The following is a 17,417-nucleotide window of genomic DNA, read 5'->3' on the forward strand; positions in this document are numbered from 1 at the left end:
GCCCCCATGCTTCGGCATATATATATTTTAGGCACAGGTTGTGTTAAAAAATGTTTTATTTTTTACTGTTTTTTTTGGCAATTGCTTTGCAGGTATGGTATGGTAAGGTTTTACTGGGATGTTACTTTGTTTTAACGTTAACCATAATTTGCTTAGCAGGTACGCCATTCAGCTGCAGCGCGGATTTATTTATCTTGACAGCAACAGCGTTTGCTCCCACGATACATAAAGCTGTGACTCCAGTGCTGTAGGCGGTGATTTCACCACCACAGTTAAAAAAGAGCATATATGCCGAAGCATGGGGGCATAAGGGGTGGAGGAGTGATTTTGCTCCTAATGCCGCGTACATACGGTCAAAATTCCGACGGAGGGCTTGCCCGTGGAAAAGTTTGAACGTATGTACGCAGCATAACTTTTTTGCGGGAGGATGCCCCCATGCTTCGGCATATATATATTTTAGGCACAGGTTGTGTTAAAAAATGTTTTATTTTTTACTGTATTTTTTGGCAATTGCTTTGCAGGTATGGTATGGTAAGGTTTTACTGGGATGTTACTTTGTTTTAACGTTAACCATAATTTGCTTAGCAGGTACGCCATTCAGCTGCAGCGCGGATTTATTTATCTTGACAGCAACAGCGTTTGCTCCCACGATACATAAAGCCGTGACTCCAGTGCTGTAGGCGGTGATTTCACCACCACAGTTAAAAAAGAGCATATATGCCGAAGCATGGGGGCATAAGGGGTGGAGGAGCGATTTTGCTCCTAATGCCGCGTACATACGGTCAAAATTCCGACAGGGGGCTTGCCCATGGAAAAGTTTGAACGTATGTACGCGGCATAACTTTTTTGCGGGAGGATGCCCCCATGCTTCGGCATATATAAATGGTGCATGTATGTCCATCATTAGAAGTGGGTGGATGAAGGGAGGTATCTAATGGTGGGCATACCCACCGATCAATCTCTTTTTTTTCGTTCAGACAACATGACTCTCAGTAAATAGCTTGGGGTGTCTACTTTCCAAAATGGGGTAATTTGGGGGGGTTTTGTGCTATTTTGGCATTTTATGGCCTTTGCACCCTTAGAAATCCTGAAGGTGGTGATTGGTTTTCGGGGTGCCGTACGCGACTAGACTCCCAAAAAGTCCCACACATGTGGTATCCCCATACTCGGGAGAAGTAGCTGAATATATTTTGGGGTGCAATTCCACATATAACCATGGCATGTGTGAGAAATATATCATTTAGTGACAACTTTTTGTACATTTTTTTTTTTTTTTTGTCATTATTCAATCCCTTGGGACAAAAAAAAAAAATATTCAATAGTGTCAAGATGGCCCTCGGCAAATAGCTTGGGGTGTCTACTTTCCAAAATGGGGTCATTTGGGGGGGTTTTGTGCCATCTTGGCATTTTATGGCCGTCAAAACTGTGATAGGTAGTGATAGGTAGTGAGGAGTAAAATAAAAAAATTATGCCCTTAGAAATGCTGAAGGCGGTGCTTGGATTTCGGGGTCCCGTACGCGGCTAGGCTCCCAAAAAGTCCCACACATGTGGTATCCCTGTACTCAGGAGAAGCAGCAGAATGTATTTTGGGGTGTCATTTCACATATACCCATAGCATGTGTGAGCAATATATCATTTAGTGACAACTTTGTGCAAAAAAAAAAAAGTTTGTAATATTCCAGCAACTTGTGGCAAAATATAAAATATTCCATGGACTCAACATGCCTCTCAGTAAATAGCTTGGGGTGTCTACTTTCCAAAATGGGGTCATTTTGGGGGGTTTTGTGCTATTTTGGCTTTTTATGGCCTTCGAAACTGTGATAGGTAGTGAGGGGTGAAATCAAAAATTTGCACCCTTAGAAATCCTGAAGGTGGTGATTGGTTTTCGGGATGCCGTGCGCGACTAGACTCCCAAAAAGTCCCACACATGTGGTATCCCCGTACTCGGGAGAAGTAGCGGAATATATTTTGGGGTGCAATTCCACATATAACCATGGCATGTGTGAGCAATATATCATTTAGTGACAACTTTTTGTACATTTTTCCCCATCAGCAGTTTCCTTGGGGTGTCTACTTTCCAAAATGGGGTCATTTGGGGGGGGTTTGTACTGCCCTGCCATTTTAGCACCTCAAGAAATGAGATAGGCAGTCATAAATTAAAAGCTGTGTAAATTCCAGAAAATGTACTCTAGTTTGTAGACGCTATAACTTTTGCGCAAACCAAAAAATATACGCTTATTGACATTTTTTTTACTAAAGACATGTGGCTGAATAAATTTTGCCCTCAATGTATGACTAAAGTTTAGTTTATTCGATTTTTCTTATAACAAAAAGAAGAAAATATCATTTTTTTTTCAAAATTTTCGCTCTTTTTCCATTTATATCGCAAAAAATAAAAATCGCAGAGGCAATCAAATACCATCAAAAGAAAGCTCTATTTGTGGGAAGAAAAGAACGCAAATTTCGTTTGGGTGCAATATTGCATGACCGCACAATTACCAGTTAAAGCAGCGCAGTGCAAAATTGTAAGAAGACCCCTGGTCCTTAAGGTGTTTATTGGTCCGAGGCTGAAGTGGTTAATGACCAGGCCATTTTTTGCGATACGGCACTGTGTCGGTTTAACTAACAATTGCGCGGTCGTCGTGCGATGCTGTACCCAAACAAAATCGATGTCCTTTTTTCCCCCACAAATAGAGCTTTCTTTTGGTGGTATTTGATCACCTCCACTGTTTTTATTTTTTGCGCTATAAACCAGAAAAAAAAAAAAGCGACAATTTTGAAAAAAATATATATATCTTTTACTTTTTGCTATAATACATATCCCAGTTTAAGAAAAAAAATTCTTCATAAATTTAGGCCAATTTGTATTCTTCTACATGTTTTTTGTGAAAAAAAAAATTGGTCACAATAAGCGTATATTGATTGGTTTGCGCAGAAGTTATAGCGTCTACAAAATAGGGGATACATTTATGGCATTTTTATTATTTATTTTTTACTAGTAATGGTGGCAATCTGCAATTTTTAGCAGGACTGCGACATTGCAGCGGACAGATCGGACACTTTGACACCTTTTTGGGACCAGTGACATTTATTCAGTGATCAGAGCTAAAAATAGCCACTGATTACTGTATAAATGTCACTGGCAGGGAAGACATTAACACTAGGGGGAGATTAAAGGGTTAAGTGTTCCCTAGGGGAGTGTTTATAACTGTGGGGGCAGTGTACTGACTGTAGGAGAGAGATCGTTGTTTCTGATCACTAGGAACAGCAGATCTCCCTCTACTCCTCTGACAGAACGAGGATCTGTCTGTTTACATACACAGATCCCCGTTCTGGCTCTCTTTGAAGCAACTGCTGGAGGCTGACGGAAATTTTAGACGCTAACCACGCGCATCGGCTCCGGCGTTGCTTCCCCTATAGATCTTAAAGTGGTTGACATACACCTAACGTGCCAACCTCCCGCCATAAAATGACAGCAGCTGGTCGGCAACCGGTTAAATGAATCAAGTGCTCATGCTATCAGGAGTTTATTATGATCGACACATAATATAAATCCCTGCAAACATTATCCAATAGATTCAAGGAAAAGATGATATGTAAGTGCTTTCCAAGTGGCTCCTCCACCACAGATCACACAAACTCTTACCAAATCTAGCTGATCTCTCACATAAACAGAGATCAAAATGGGCTTGTATAAATAATCCCACCAAGGAGACACCAAGAGTCTGGTATAGTTTTGGGGGAAACTCATGTTTTTTTTTTGAGTATCTAGGACCTGGTATGAATTATGTGGGGTAACCCACAGTGTTCTTGCCTTTTTTTTTTTACACTTATTCCACTGTTTGTTTACATTCATTTAAATCCCCGGCTGACAGCTAAATGTGCCAGGTAGGGATAAGTCACTGGTTGTTAGGACATTGGCGGATGCCAGCTCCCTAACAACCAAGAAGAAGCTAGTGGTAATAATACTAAATGTTTTACTTCAAACTACATCTGATGTTCGCTTGGCCCATTTGTTCCGCCGTTCGCACAGGAATTTCTATAGAAGAGGTCTCCCTCATATTTTTTCCCTTGTTGGTCGAATATTCTTGATATATATAGTGTTAAACTATTTTCTCTATTGGCTAAAATGCTGTTATGGCTATTTTTCTCTTAGCCCTTGTACACACGGTCGGAGATTCCGACAACCAAATCCGTCGGATTTTGCCCGACGGATTTTGTCCGAAACAGTTGTATACACGCGGTCGGGCGAAGTTGTCGGAAAATCCGATCGTTCAGAACATGATGACGTCATTTCGTTACGATGGGACTACGTTCAGACTAGTAGCCAACAGCTTTGGTGTAGGAATTTGATCTGAGCATGCGTGGCACTTTGTCCGATCGGAATTCTCTACACATGAATGGAGTATGTCCAATCGGAGCATTTTGTCGGAAAATATTTCCGGCAAGTTGGAAAATTTGGTCCGACAGATATTCCAACGGAAACAGTCCGATGCAGATCACACACAGTCGGAATATCCGACAAAACGATCCGATTGGACACATTCCGTCGGAATCTCCGATCGTGTGTACAAGGGCTTAAAGTGTTTGTATAGGTTCATTTTTTATTTTTTTAAAACAAACATGTCATACTTACCTCCACTGTGCAGCTCATTTTGCATAGAGTGGCCCCGATCCACCTGTTCTGGGGTCTCACGGCGGTTCTCTCGGCTCCTCCCCGCAATAGATAACCCCCTCAGGAAGCTGTCTCCCAAGGAGGTTACCTTGCGGGTACGCTCCTGTCTCATACACTGCGTCCATAGACACAGAGTATATGTCTCAGTCCCGCCCCCCAGCGGCCACATCATTTGGATTTGATTGACAGCAGCGCAAGCCAATGGCTATCAATCTATCCAAGGAAGAGCCAAGAAGACCTGGCCCGCTGCTGCGTCCATTAAGACAGACAGCTGGACTCGGCCCCGCCCCCTGCTACCATGTCACCAGTTTTGATTGACAGCAGTGGTAACCAATTGCTCCCTCTGCTATGAATTTGTCCAATGAGGAGAGAGACAGGAATGGGAGCCGCTGCACTCATGCATATGGCTGGATCTGAATTCATTAAGGTGAAAAAAACAGAAGGCTTTAGAACCACTTAAATTTTTGCTTCCAATGACAATGGTTACTAGAATAAATGGAGAGAGAAGATCTTCATAGGCAGTTAATAGCCCCCACGCTGTTGTGACTTCAGTACAGCATACCACACTATGAGTGAGGTTATGAATACAAAACGTAAGTCTTCCTCCCAGGATCTCATGGACTTAGTGTCCTCCAGACTTAGGTATAATGCCCTGTACACACAACCAGTTTTCCCGTCGGAATAAACTGTGAAGGTTTTTCCGACGGAATTCTGCTGAAACTGTCTTGTGTACACACAATCACACCAAAGTCCGACTGTCAAGAACGTGGTGACGTACAACGTGTGCGACGGGACTAGAAAAAGGAAGTTCAAAAGCCAGTAGCCAATAGTTTCCGTCTCGTACTTGCTTCAGAGCATGCGTTGTTTTTGGTCCGTCGGAACAGCACACAAACGAGCGGTTTTCCTGATAGGAATTGGTTCCGTCGGAAATATTTAGAACATGTTCTATTTCTAGGTCCGTCAGAATTTTCGATGTAAAAAGTCAGATGAGGCATACATACAATCGGAATATATGATGAAAAGCTCAAGTCTGACTTTTTCTGTCGGACATTCCACTTGTGTGTACACGGCATTAGAGTCTATCACTGCTTACCCTGCCAATGACCTATTACTATAGTGTCCAGTAGGGATGAGCCGAACACCCCCCGGTTCGGTTCGCACCAGAACTTTCGAATGGACCAAAAATTCATACGAACTTTAAAACCCCATTAAAGTCTATGAGACTCGAACGTTCAAAAAAGTGCTAACTTTAAAGGCTAATATGCAAGATATGCAACAGTCAGGTGTATACTGTACTGGAGGCACACAACACCCACTTTAACTCCTGCAGATGCCTGTATTAGAGAACACCAGCAATAAAGGGTAGATACAGGTGTATACTGTGCTGTGCTGGAGGCACACAACACCCACTAACTCCTGCAGATGCCTGTATTAGAGAACACCGGCATAAAAGGTTAGATACAGGTGTATACTGTGCTGGAGGCACACAACACCCACTAACTCCTGCAGGTGCCTGAAAAAAGAACACTGTCCCTGCCTATCTTGCTCTTTTCCTGCACGCCGGAACACACTACACAAGGCCGCCGCGCTGGCGTGTCACAGTGCATGCTTGGCTAATCATCACCCAGCAATGCACTGCGACTGGTGCGGTCAGGGCACGCAGACAGATCTAACTCCTACAGACGCCAACACACTACACAAGGCCACCGCGCTGGCGGCCTTATATAGTGTGGGGCGTGTACTAAACAGCCTGAGCTATAATTGGCTCTCCTCGCTGCCGGCGCTGTGATTGGATAAGTATGCAGGGTCACAGTGCATGCTTGGCCAATCATGAGCCAGCAATGCACTGCGATGGCATAGTGCATTGTGGGCCGTTCGTGTCACACGAATTTGGTGCGAACGGTCCACAAAGTTCTGAATTTGCCAAACAGACGAACAAACGATGTTCGAGCCGAACATGCGTTTGAGTTGAACACCGAGCTCATCCCTAGCGTCCAGTAGCAACAAAATGATCTGTCAAGCACATACTCAAACCTATACTCATCAAGACAGTTGTAAACGTGTTACTAAACCCAGGACTCTGCATTTACTATATCTGGTCTGCCTCAGTGCACAGAAATGCAACTATTTTAGTCAATTTAAACTGCTAAATATCTTTTTTTTCATCAGCAGTATACTGTAGAGCCATATTGTGACTTTTATCAGTGTCTGGTTAAAGCTTGTAGTTTTGATTCTCCCCTGACTGTCCTATGAGGCTGCAGGACCCCTGACCCTCTGTCTGGATAGTGCTAATTGAGTGCTGATCACATGCACCCTCCCAAGACAAAAAAAAAAACTCTCTAGCAATACACACCAAACTGAGCATGTGCAGAGTGTCCCCGAGGAGCTGTATTATCAGGCGAAGAATTGGGGACTGTGGAAGAAGGGAAGCATCAGAGAAGAAAGGATCAAACAGCCTTTTGCACAATGCAGAGGATTAACCCCTTAGGTTCCACAGTGCGTATAACAAGCATGCTTTACTGCATATACAGGCTGATTTTACTGTTGTGGATTTAGTAATAATTTAAGTCCTCCAAAAAAATTAAAAAGCATTGAAAAGGGACATTTGATATTAATAGTAAAGGGATTTGAAAACAGTCCTAATGAGCAAAACTCGCTGCAGGATCTGTGTGATTGGTATGCAGTAGCAGCTTGTACTTTTTCTTTTTTTCTCCATCCCTGTGATTTAGCTGTTGGCGATGCGGATATCAAAGTAAACAGTGCCTCTTCTCAAGACCTCCTATTTGACCTCTCATGGATACTGCCAAGTGCAATCAATAAAAAAAAACCCTTTTGATGCCACTCTTATATTTAACGTAATATCCATATGTACCGTAATTTAGTCATTTCTTTCTTATATCTCTTACAAACCACCCCGGTGTCATTTTATGAACAGCGATGACACCGATACCTGCATTTACTATAGCAACAAAGATAGCTTTCCTGTCTTTAATACCTTTAAAAATAGAGAGAAAAAAGAATGGTATTTAATCAACAGCTTTAAGCATCGCTTGTCACAACTGAAATCCTCTGAAATAATCTGCAATGCATTTCGACTGTAATAAAAACAATAAAAAATACATCTTATGTTGCCTTTCATTTTGGAGAGGATATTTAATTAAGTGGTGCTGTTTTAGGCCATTTAGTGAGGCTTTAGGCAAAGAAAATTGAGAGCCACTGGTTTGGAAACTGCAGGCAAATATAAAAAAAAAAACAATCTTTATAAAACAATCTTTATACCATGAAAAAATATTATATATCCAAAGGATGTAGCCAGACGTGTGACATTTAGTAACAGTATTATTGCTGCCTTTCAGTGACAGATCCCCGCCAGCTGCTGTGTGAAATTGTCACTGGAAATGATATCGCCCATTCCTGGGCACTGTGCTTACATTTCAGAAGAGCCGGGGAACTGTCATTTGTGGTGGGAGTAGCAGCAGGGCAGCATTATTGTGACTGACATGCATCTACATCGCTGGATGACGTGATTGATATTGAATTTACATCAGGGCACATTGTTTATTTATTTACTGTTTTAAAGGGACTTTTTCTACTGTTTGGGTGTTTTTTTTTTTTTTTTTTTTTACCATTTCCTTTTGTACACCATGCTCATTCATTGTGGTGACAGAGCAAATATCTGGGGCCCCCTTATTCTAAGAGAGACTTTCAGTGTCCGATAAGCCCACCAGAGTTCCACATTGCTTTCGGGGGCAGAATGTGGCCCTTGGCTCCATCAACATCTACTTTACTCTGATGTCAAGTAATACGTTTTTTTATTTTATTATAGTTTTAGTTTACCTTTTTATAGATCTCTGCATCTTTTGAAAAACTCAGATGATCTTATCTCTAAATATTAAAATATGCCATACAGAGCTTTACTTGGGAGATAGATATGAGATTAGACAGAGTTACAGTACTGTGCTAAAGTTGTCGGCATGTGTGAAGAAATGCTGTAAAGTAAGATTTCTTTAACCACTTGCTTACTGGGGACTTAAACCCCCCTCCTATCCAGACCAATTTTCAGCTTTCAGCGCTGATGCACTTTCAATGACAATTGCGCGGTCATACAAGACTGTACCCAAATGAAATTTTTATCATTTTTTCCCCCACAAATAGAGCTTTCTTTTGGTGGTATTTGATCACCTCTGTGGTTTTTATTTTTTGTTAAAAAAAAATAGAAAAAAACAGAATTAGGGGCAGCACAGTGGTGTAGTGGTTAGCACTTTCACCTAGCAGCAATAGGGTCACTGGTTCAAATCCTGACCACAACACCATCTGCCTGGAGCTTGCATGTTCTCCCTGTGCCTGCGTGGGCTTCCTCCAGGTACTCCGGTTTCCTCCCACACTCCAAAGACATGCTCGTAGGCTAATTAGACCTTGTCTAAAAATTGGCCTTAATATGTGTATGTCAATGTTGTATGTGTTTGTAAGTGTGTCAGGACCTTACAGGGTAAAAGGACCACGCAAAGCCGCAGATGGACTCTGGTGGCAAGAAAGCACCCTGAGGCGATTCAGTTCGCATAGGTAGTGCTATACAAGTCATTATTCAGAATGAAATTATATTTTGTCATATAATTTTGCAAACAGGTAATTTTTCTCCTTCGTTGATGTACGCTGATGAGGCGGCAGTGATGGGCACCGATAGGTGGCAGTGATGAACACTGATGGGTGGCAAAAATGGGCACTGATTGCTTAAACTGATAGGTAGCACTGATTGGCACCACTGGTGAGCATTGATAGGTGACACATTTGGGCATTGATAAGTGGCACTGGTGGGCACTGTGGGCACTGGCAGGTGGCACTGGCAGGGGGTACTGATTGGCACAGATGTGGTGCCTGTGATCCTTCCTCTTTGGGACCAATATCCCTTTAGCCTAAGCTGGTGATCAGCAGATTACCGAGCTTTTGTTTACATCATGTGATCAGCTGTCATTGGCTGACAGCTAATCACATGGTAAGGGGCCGGGACTGGCCCCTTACTCGGATCAGTGATCACCCAAGTCTCAGTGACTCAGTGATCACAGCACGCTCCCTGTGTGCCCTGCAGTGCACACACAAGGAGCATGCACAGGGGAGGACATCCTATGACGGCCTCCCGTAAATTGAGGTCCACTCTGTAGCCGTCATTCGACTATGGCCTGGACCTCAAGTGAATAAACAAAATCAGGGATTTTGTAGGATTGGAGTCAGGTGTATGATTAATCAAATATATCAAGCAGGTGCTAATAATCATCAATTTCAATTTAACCAAAAAAGAAATATCTGTGTAGGAGGCTTAAAACTGGGTGAGGAACAGCCAAACTCTGCTACTAAGGTGAGGTTAGACATAAGGTAGTTGTACTGAATCAGCAAGGTCTCTCCCAGGCAAATATTTCAAAGCAGACTGGCATATTAAGATGTGCTGTTCAAGCTCTTTTGAAGAAGCACAACGAAGCAGATGATCGGAAACACCACTGAACCCAAGCACCCACTCCCCCCCCCCCCCCCCGGGTCGGTTCGCACCAGAACTTGTGAACAGACAAAAAATTGCGAACATGCGAACACAGTTAAGGTCACAAACGTGAAAAATCAAAAATTTAAATTTTAAAGGCTTATATGCATGTTATTGCCATAAAAAGTCTTAGGGGACCTAGATAATGCCCCGGGGGTCATGTATCAATGCACATTTTTTCAGGAGCAGTGATTTTAAGAATGCTTAAAGTGAAACAATAAAAATGAAATATTCCTTTAAATACCGTGCCTGGGGGGTCCCCTTAGTCTGCCTGTAAAGAAGCACATTTTCTCCATGTTTAGGAAAACAAAATTACATTTCTAAAGGAAAAAAATGTGATTTAAAATTGCTCACGGCTGTAATGTGTTGCCAGATCCTGGCAATATACATAAAAAATCATGGTTCCCCCCCCCCCCCCCCAGTCCATACCAGGCCCTTCAGGTCTGGTATGGATATTATGGTAAACTCCATAATTATGGTGAACTCCAGAGCATGGTATCACACCATCATTAAGGGGTTGGTCCATACTCAAGCACACAGCTGAGCTTTGTCACAGGGGTTTCCCTTTCCTGGGCCACAGCCAGAATGGCAGTACACTTCGGATTGTTTCCAATTCTGTCCCAGCTACTCTTATCTACCAGTGTGGAACATGTTCTAAGCATTATTCTTTAATGCAGATTCATGTGGGCTAAAATGCTCTCCCCGACCTGTTATGGTTGCAAGACAGGATGGAGCTAATCGAAACTCGCTTGGTCAGAGGAGGGGTGTCAGCACACCCCCCAGCTCCTGCTCTTCCTACATTCATGCAGGCAAGTCAGCATCCCCTTAGTCCACCGGTCTTAACAACGCTTCTAGTTCAATATGTCTGAGCCAAGTAATGTTTCGGGGCTGTGTGAGAATCTCACATCCGGGCTTCAGAAGAATTTTCAGGCCTGCACACGGGCCTCAATCACTAACTTGTCAGAGTCTTTCATGTGTAGCATCTTGGTTGGTTGATTGTAGTATCAAATACACTGCCTGTACTGACTATATATATATATATAGTATATACTAGTCTGACTGTGTGTATATATATACACATATATATATATATATATATATACATACATATATATATATATATATATATATATATATATATATATATATAAGATACACTGCCACTAACTAACCTGCCTGCCTAATCTAGCTCAATCTCTCTATCTACATCCACCATAACACACTATACGGGCACTGTGTAAGCAGCCTTATATAGTGTGGGGCATGGCCTTAGTCACTTATTCCCCCTGAGCCATGATTGCCCAAAGGCACCCTGCCTTTGGCCAATATGGCTCTCGCTGAGGAGCGTGCTGTGATTGGCCAAAGCATGCAGGTCAGGTGTATGCTTTGGCCAATCATCATACAGCAATGCACTGCGGTCTTGCAGTGGATTATGGGGTGTTCAAATTTGCCATGGACGCCCCATAAAATTCACTGTTTGGTGAACGGGCGAACACCTGATGTTCGACTCGAACTTACGTTCGACTCAAACTCGAAGCTCATCTCTAGCAGGCAGCATTGAAGCCTCTAAGTGCAGTGGTTGGCCAAGTTAGCATAATGCAGCAGATAAAAGACACATCATGCTTACTTCCCAACATTGGAAAATGTCAAGCAGTGCCATCAGCAAAGAACTGGTGGGACCCACGTACACCCATATACTGTCAGCCATACCCTGACATGGGAAATATCTAAAGCCCCCAGACAATCAGGATGTGGAGATTTGGCTATTGTCCCCATCAACATGGGAACAAGGTGCCCTGCAAGGGGGGAGAATTGAGCATTCCTTGAAAGATACCCTTTTAAGGTTAAGGACATTTGGCTTGGAATAGTTCAGCGGGGTGCATACTCACTACCCCCCCCCCCCTTTCCTGGCAAGGAATTTTACCTGTTTGCATACAGGATAAGGTTAGATTGTAAAGGTTGTAAAGCGAACCTCATATAATTTTTTTTTTTTAATGAACAGTACAGTAAAAACAAAACAAAGGTCCTCTAGTGTAACAACAATGTCAATCATGTCATCCAGAGATATAGATCGACATCAGTGACAATGAGCAATGCTTGAAGATGTTGATCCACTATCACATTGATGCTGTCCTGATGATACTCATTTACAAATGACAGATTCCTGTTACAACTGGAATGTAAAAAAAGGCCAGGGTTCCAGAGTAGTGTCATTGGTTAATGACATAAACCAGGATTTCCAGCCCCTTTGCTTATAGACACTAGATTAATCTTTCAATTAAAGGCAGTAGTGATACTGCTGCTAATGGCAGATCCCCGGACCCCTAGTGTGTTGACCAACAGATGTAGGCAACAATCTGTCATTTAACAGGGGTACTGCTACTGTCAGTACTGATGCTGCCACTCAATGACAGATTTCTACGTGCTGTTTGTATATAGAAATTGTCCCTTTAAAGGAGTGCATCATACTGCATCTGCAACTCTACCCAAACATAAAGAGATACTGAACAGTATTTTTTATACATTTTTTTAAAATGTATTGGTATATGCCCCCATGGCAACACTCAGCTAAATATGCCCTTTTAACTGCTTAACTGCTTTACCGTTTAGTAAAATGATGGACAGGCTGGAGCACTCTCATTCTGGGAGGATGTCATATGACGTCCTCCAATTCTCGCTGTGCATGCTCATCCAAGAGGGCGCGCAGTGTGCTGATCCCTGGGACACTGCACATTACTGATCACTGTAAAGAGTCTACGACGTAGTCTCTTTACCATGTGATCAGCTGTGTCCAATCACAGCTAATCACAGTGTAAACCGGAAATGTCAGGTCATTCCTCTCCTCACACTGGCAATGTTTGAGGAGAGATGAGGCGGTAAGTGACATTCATCAGTGCGGACATCTGCACTGACAATCAGGGCACTGATCATCAGCATCCTGATGATCAGTGCTGCCTCAACATTGCCCACCAGTGCTGCCAATGTTGCCAATCAGTACCCACCAGTGATGCCTTTAAGCGCCCATCAGTGATTCCTTTCAGTGTCTATCAGTGCTGCCTGTCAGGGCCCATCAGTGCCACCTATTGGTGCCCAGCAGTACCACCTATCAGTTCCTATCAGTGCTGCCTATCAGTGTCCTTCAGTTCCACCTATCAATGCCCATCAATTCCGCCTATCAGTGTCCAGAAGTGATGCCTATCAGTGCCCATCAGTGCTGCATATTAGTGCCACCGCATCAGTGCCACCTCATCAGTGTCCATCAGTGTCCTATCGGTGCCGTCAGTGCAGCCTCATCAGTACACATCAGCGAAGGAGAAAAATTACTTGTTTACAAATATATTTTATATATTATAACAGAAACTAAGAAAAAAAATGTATTCAATATTTTTGGGTTTTAGCAAAAAATAAAACAACCCAGTGGTGATTAAACAACACCAAAAAAGCTCTATATGTTTAAAAAAATGATAAACATTTTGTTTGGGTGCAGCGTTGCATGACTGCGCAATTGTCATTCAAAGTGTGACAACGCTGAAAGTTCAAAAATTGGCCTGGATGGACGGGGGGGGGGGGGGGGGGGAGGGGGTAAGAGTGCCCTGTAGGCGAGTGGTTAAAGAAAAGTGTGCAAATGAACACTAATGCCACGTACACAATTGGAAATTCAGCCAGCAAAAGACAGATGAGAGCTTTTGGTCAGAAAATGCGACCGTGTGTATGCTCCATCGCATGCTCGGAAACAATTCCACGCATGCTCGGAAGCATTGAACTTCATTTTCTCGGCTCGTCGTAGTGTTGTACGTCACCGTGTTCTTGACGTTTGAAAGTTCAGTAAACTTTTGTGTGACCGTGTGTATGCAAGCCAAGCTTGAATGGAATTCCGTCAGAAAAACCATCCAAGATTTTTCTGATGGAAAATGCGCTAGTGTGTACGCGGCATGAAAGCGCCAGACACAAGTAACAACATTCAGCTCCTATTGACTTCAATGCTATGTTCAGGTTTACTGGATATTTTTCTGGGCTTGCCAAATTTCCTGCAAACCAAACATTCATTGTTCACTCATGTATATGGCAAGTAAACAGTTCACATAAATAGAAGTAATCTACACCAGTTTAGCTTAAATTTCACTTAAATTACGTTTTAGTATATATTAATAGTTGCATATCTTACTTTGTTTCTTAGGAATATATCTGTACAATTACAATAAACTATTTTCTTTCAGACTTTTAAGTCTGTTGCATACTTTTAGGTATTTATGATACATATATAAAATCTCTCGTCTACAATGAGTTGGACTGCATTAGAGAAAACATAAAAGAATAGTAATGTGAATTATGTATCTAAGCAATAGTAAACATTTGGGAGGAGCCATATAAGGTAGCTTTGATAATATTGCCAAGAAGGGGGAAGTCAAGTGCAAAGGTTTATAAAGCATGGAAGAGCTTAAAATATCAGAGGAAGGAAGCAGAATGCAGAGATCACATTGGTGGTGACAGCAAAGCATGGACCTCACTATAACATTGGACTAACAAAAACAAAAAAACTAATAGCCATTGATCACTTTGAGGGTAATTTACACCCTTGATTTATCAAGGGTAACAGACTTAGAACAAGAAAGCTAATAGCTTTAAAGCAAATTTTATAGCAAAAAGGAAGATCTACACAAACGCGTTGATGTCCCAGCAGATATATAATTAGATCGGAAGTTTAAAGAAGAATCCAGATTCTGCTTTGGTGAGAAGTTAGGATTGCCACTCTCTATGGATCACCTATGGATTGTATTTGCCTTCTTAACACTTGTGGTACCTCTAGGTGAGTTTATCAATATATATATATATATATATATATATATATATATATATATATATATATATTCAGAATCGAAAGATAGATAGGAAAATAGAATGTACATAAAAAGTAATCCCATAACAATCTAGTTAGTCATAGGCTGTATTTTTTAGCCTGCAAACCCTAACTGGACGGTTAGTTTTCTCCAACCACTATGTACTATAAATAATTGCCTATTTATTAAAAAATACTGTTTTTCCCCTTTTTTATCCTGATTTTGAGTCCCGGTGCTGATGATTTTCTCCAGTCTTTTTCAGACACATCCTATCTACATACAGTATGCTGGCTATAGCATTGTTTATAGATTAATGGTCTTGATCTTGGTGACAACAGTAGATACTGGCTGCACAATGTGTCTTGGTATAGCTACTTGTAGTTTCCACCAGGGGAGCATATGACGGGTTGTCAACACAGGGGCACCACAGGGAGACAGGGACAGAGTGTTGGTGCCTGAACAGAGACTTTCCTGGCAGGATTACAATCATTATTTTAATGAAAGCTTCAGAGATTGGGCTGCACGACTGAAAACAAATATTACATTAACAATTTAAAATTGATGTGAAACTTTAATGATTGGGTTTAGATCTACTTTACCATCATGAGCACCTACATTTTTTTGATGTCGAGCAATGTATATTTTTTATTATAGTTTATCTTTTTGTAGATCTCTGTATGTTTAGGAAACCTCTTATCTCTAAATATTAAAATATGCCACACGAAACTTTACTTGGGAGACATATATGATTATACAGATTGAGAGTTAGATGAGGAACTAGACGGGCAGTAAAGTTGAGGAAATTAATTTGAGATGTGCTCTATAAAGCCAGCCATAGATTGATTGAATTTTAGCAGGGCACAAGCCAAGATTCGATCCATGTATGAACAGACTGGTTGTACTGAAATTAATACATTGATCAACTTCAGTACAAGCCTGTTGGATTATTGGAAAGTGAATACTGTTAGTGGCTATAGCATATATGCATATCTGTCTTTGTGCTGGAAATGCAATGCAAAGTACGCTCCCGGGACAGAGGCTGAGCTCTCCTGGTTCCAGGTCACTTGATTGGCTCTGATTAGCTATCACAGTGATCAGTCAATGTACAGCCCCCCCCCCCCACCCCCATGTGTTTACTTCCTTTTCTGAATGGCAAGGAAGACACATTGGGGGTGATTTACAAAATGTAAATAGTCTGTGCACCCACAAGTTCACCCATAAGTGCAATGCAAGTGCACTTGCTCTAGATCTAAGGGGAACTGTCAGGTCACCTTGAGGCAAGGTGACAGATGCACACCGTAGGGATCAGGAGTGCACAGCAAGGTTGTGGACCCTACAGCTGACTGCTGCAGACGGGGGACAGATCCCACTGGGGTTAGAGCGTAAGATTCCCTGGGGCGCGGAGTCTAAGACCCAGCAGGTGTTCACCAGCACCTCTAGTGGTGAGGATGGACTTGGCTGCAACTGGCTCCAGGTCGCGACCCCCAGGGTCCCCCAGCTCACACCCACAGTAGGCAACAGAAGGATAGGGATGGTGAGGGACAAAGCCAAGGTTGGGGCCACAAGCAGATAAGAATAGTCGGGGACACGCCAAAAGGTCAGGATCACAGGCAAACAGGGATAGTCAAAAACACGCCAAAGTCGGTAACGGAAAACAGTAGAAGAGCACACGGCAGGAAACAGGAAGCTAACACACAAAGGTATACACAATGGTTGATCAGCACTGATGGCCTGCAGTGCACAGGTTAATATAGGGCTCCCTGATAGGGCCTGGGGTGGAGCCATGCTTAGAGGAGAGGTTATAAAAACCACCAGGTGGAAGTGGCTGGCCTCTAGTCTGAACACATGAGGGGAGGTAAGCAAACACAGGAAGATCACTGCATAACCATGACAGGAACATGCGAAGAAAATAAAAAACTGCATTTTTGCTTGCACATGATTGGATGATAGAAGTCAACACAGCATCCCCTCAAATCTAGAGCAACTGCACTTCCTAGTGCACTTCTAGTGCACAGTATATTTGCCTTTAATAAATCATCATCATTGTATCTTCTTCTTCTTGCTAGAAAGAAAGATGAAAACAAACAAAAGTTTGTTAAAAAATAAATAATTATACAACAAAAAAGATACAAAAAGCTAGATCAAGGTTAGAGCTAGGTCAGAGTCAAGGTTTGTGTTGGGGTCAAGGCAAGGATCAAGGTTGAGGTCAATGGTCAGGGTCAGTATATTTTTGGTAGCTTTTTTTTTAACCATTTTTTTAATTAGTATCCGTGTCAGTTAGTGTGTTTTAGGTAGGATAAAAAAAAGAAAAATGTTTCTGGGCTGTACAATGTCCCAATGGGGATAATGCAATCTCTTGCTGACATAAGTGATG

Source organism: Lithobates pipiens, unplaced genomic scaffold (assembly GCF_037356315.1).
Source record: "Lithobates pipiens isolate NorthernLeopardFrog02 unplaced genomic scaffold, aLitPip1_a1.2 Scaffold_27, whole genome shotgun sequence".
NCBI lineage: Eukaryota > Metazoa > Chordata > Amphibia > Anura > Ranidae > Lithobates > Lithobates pipiens.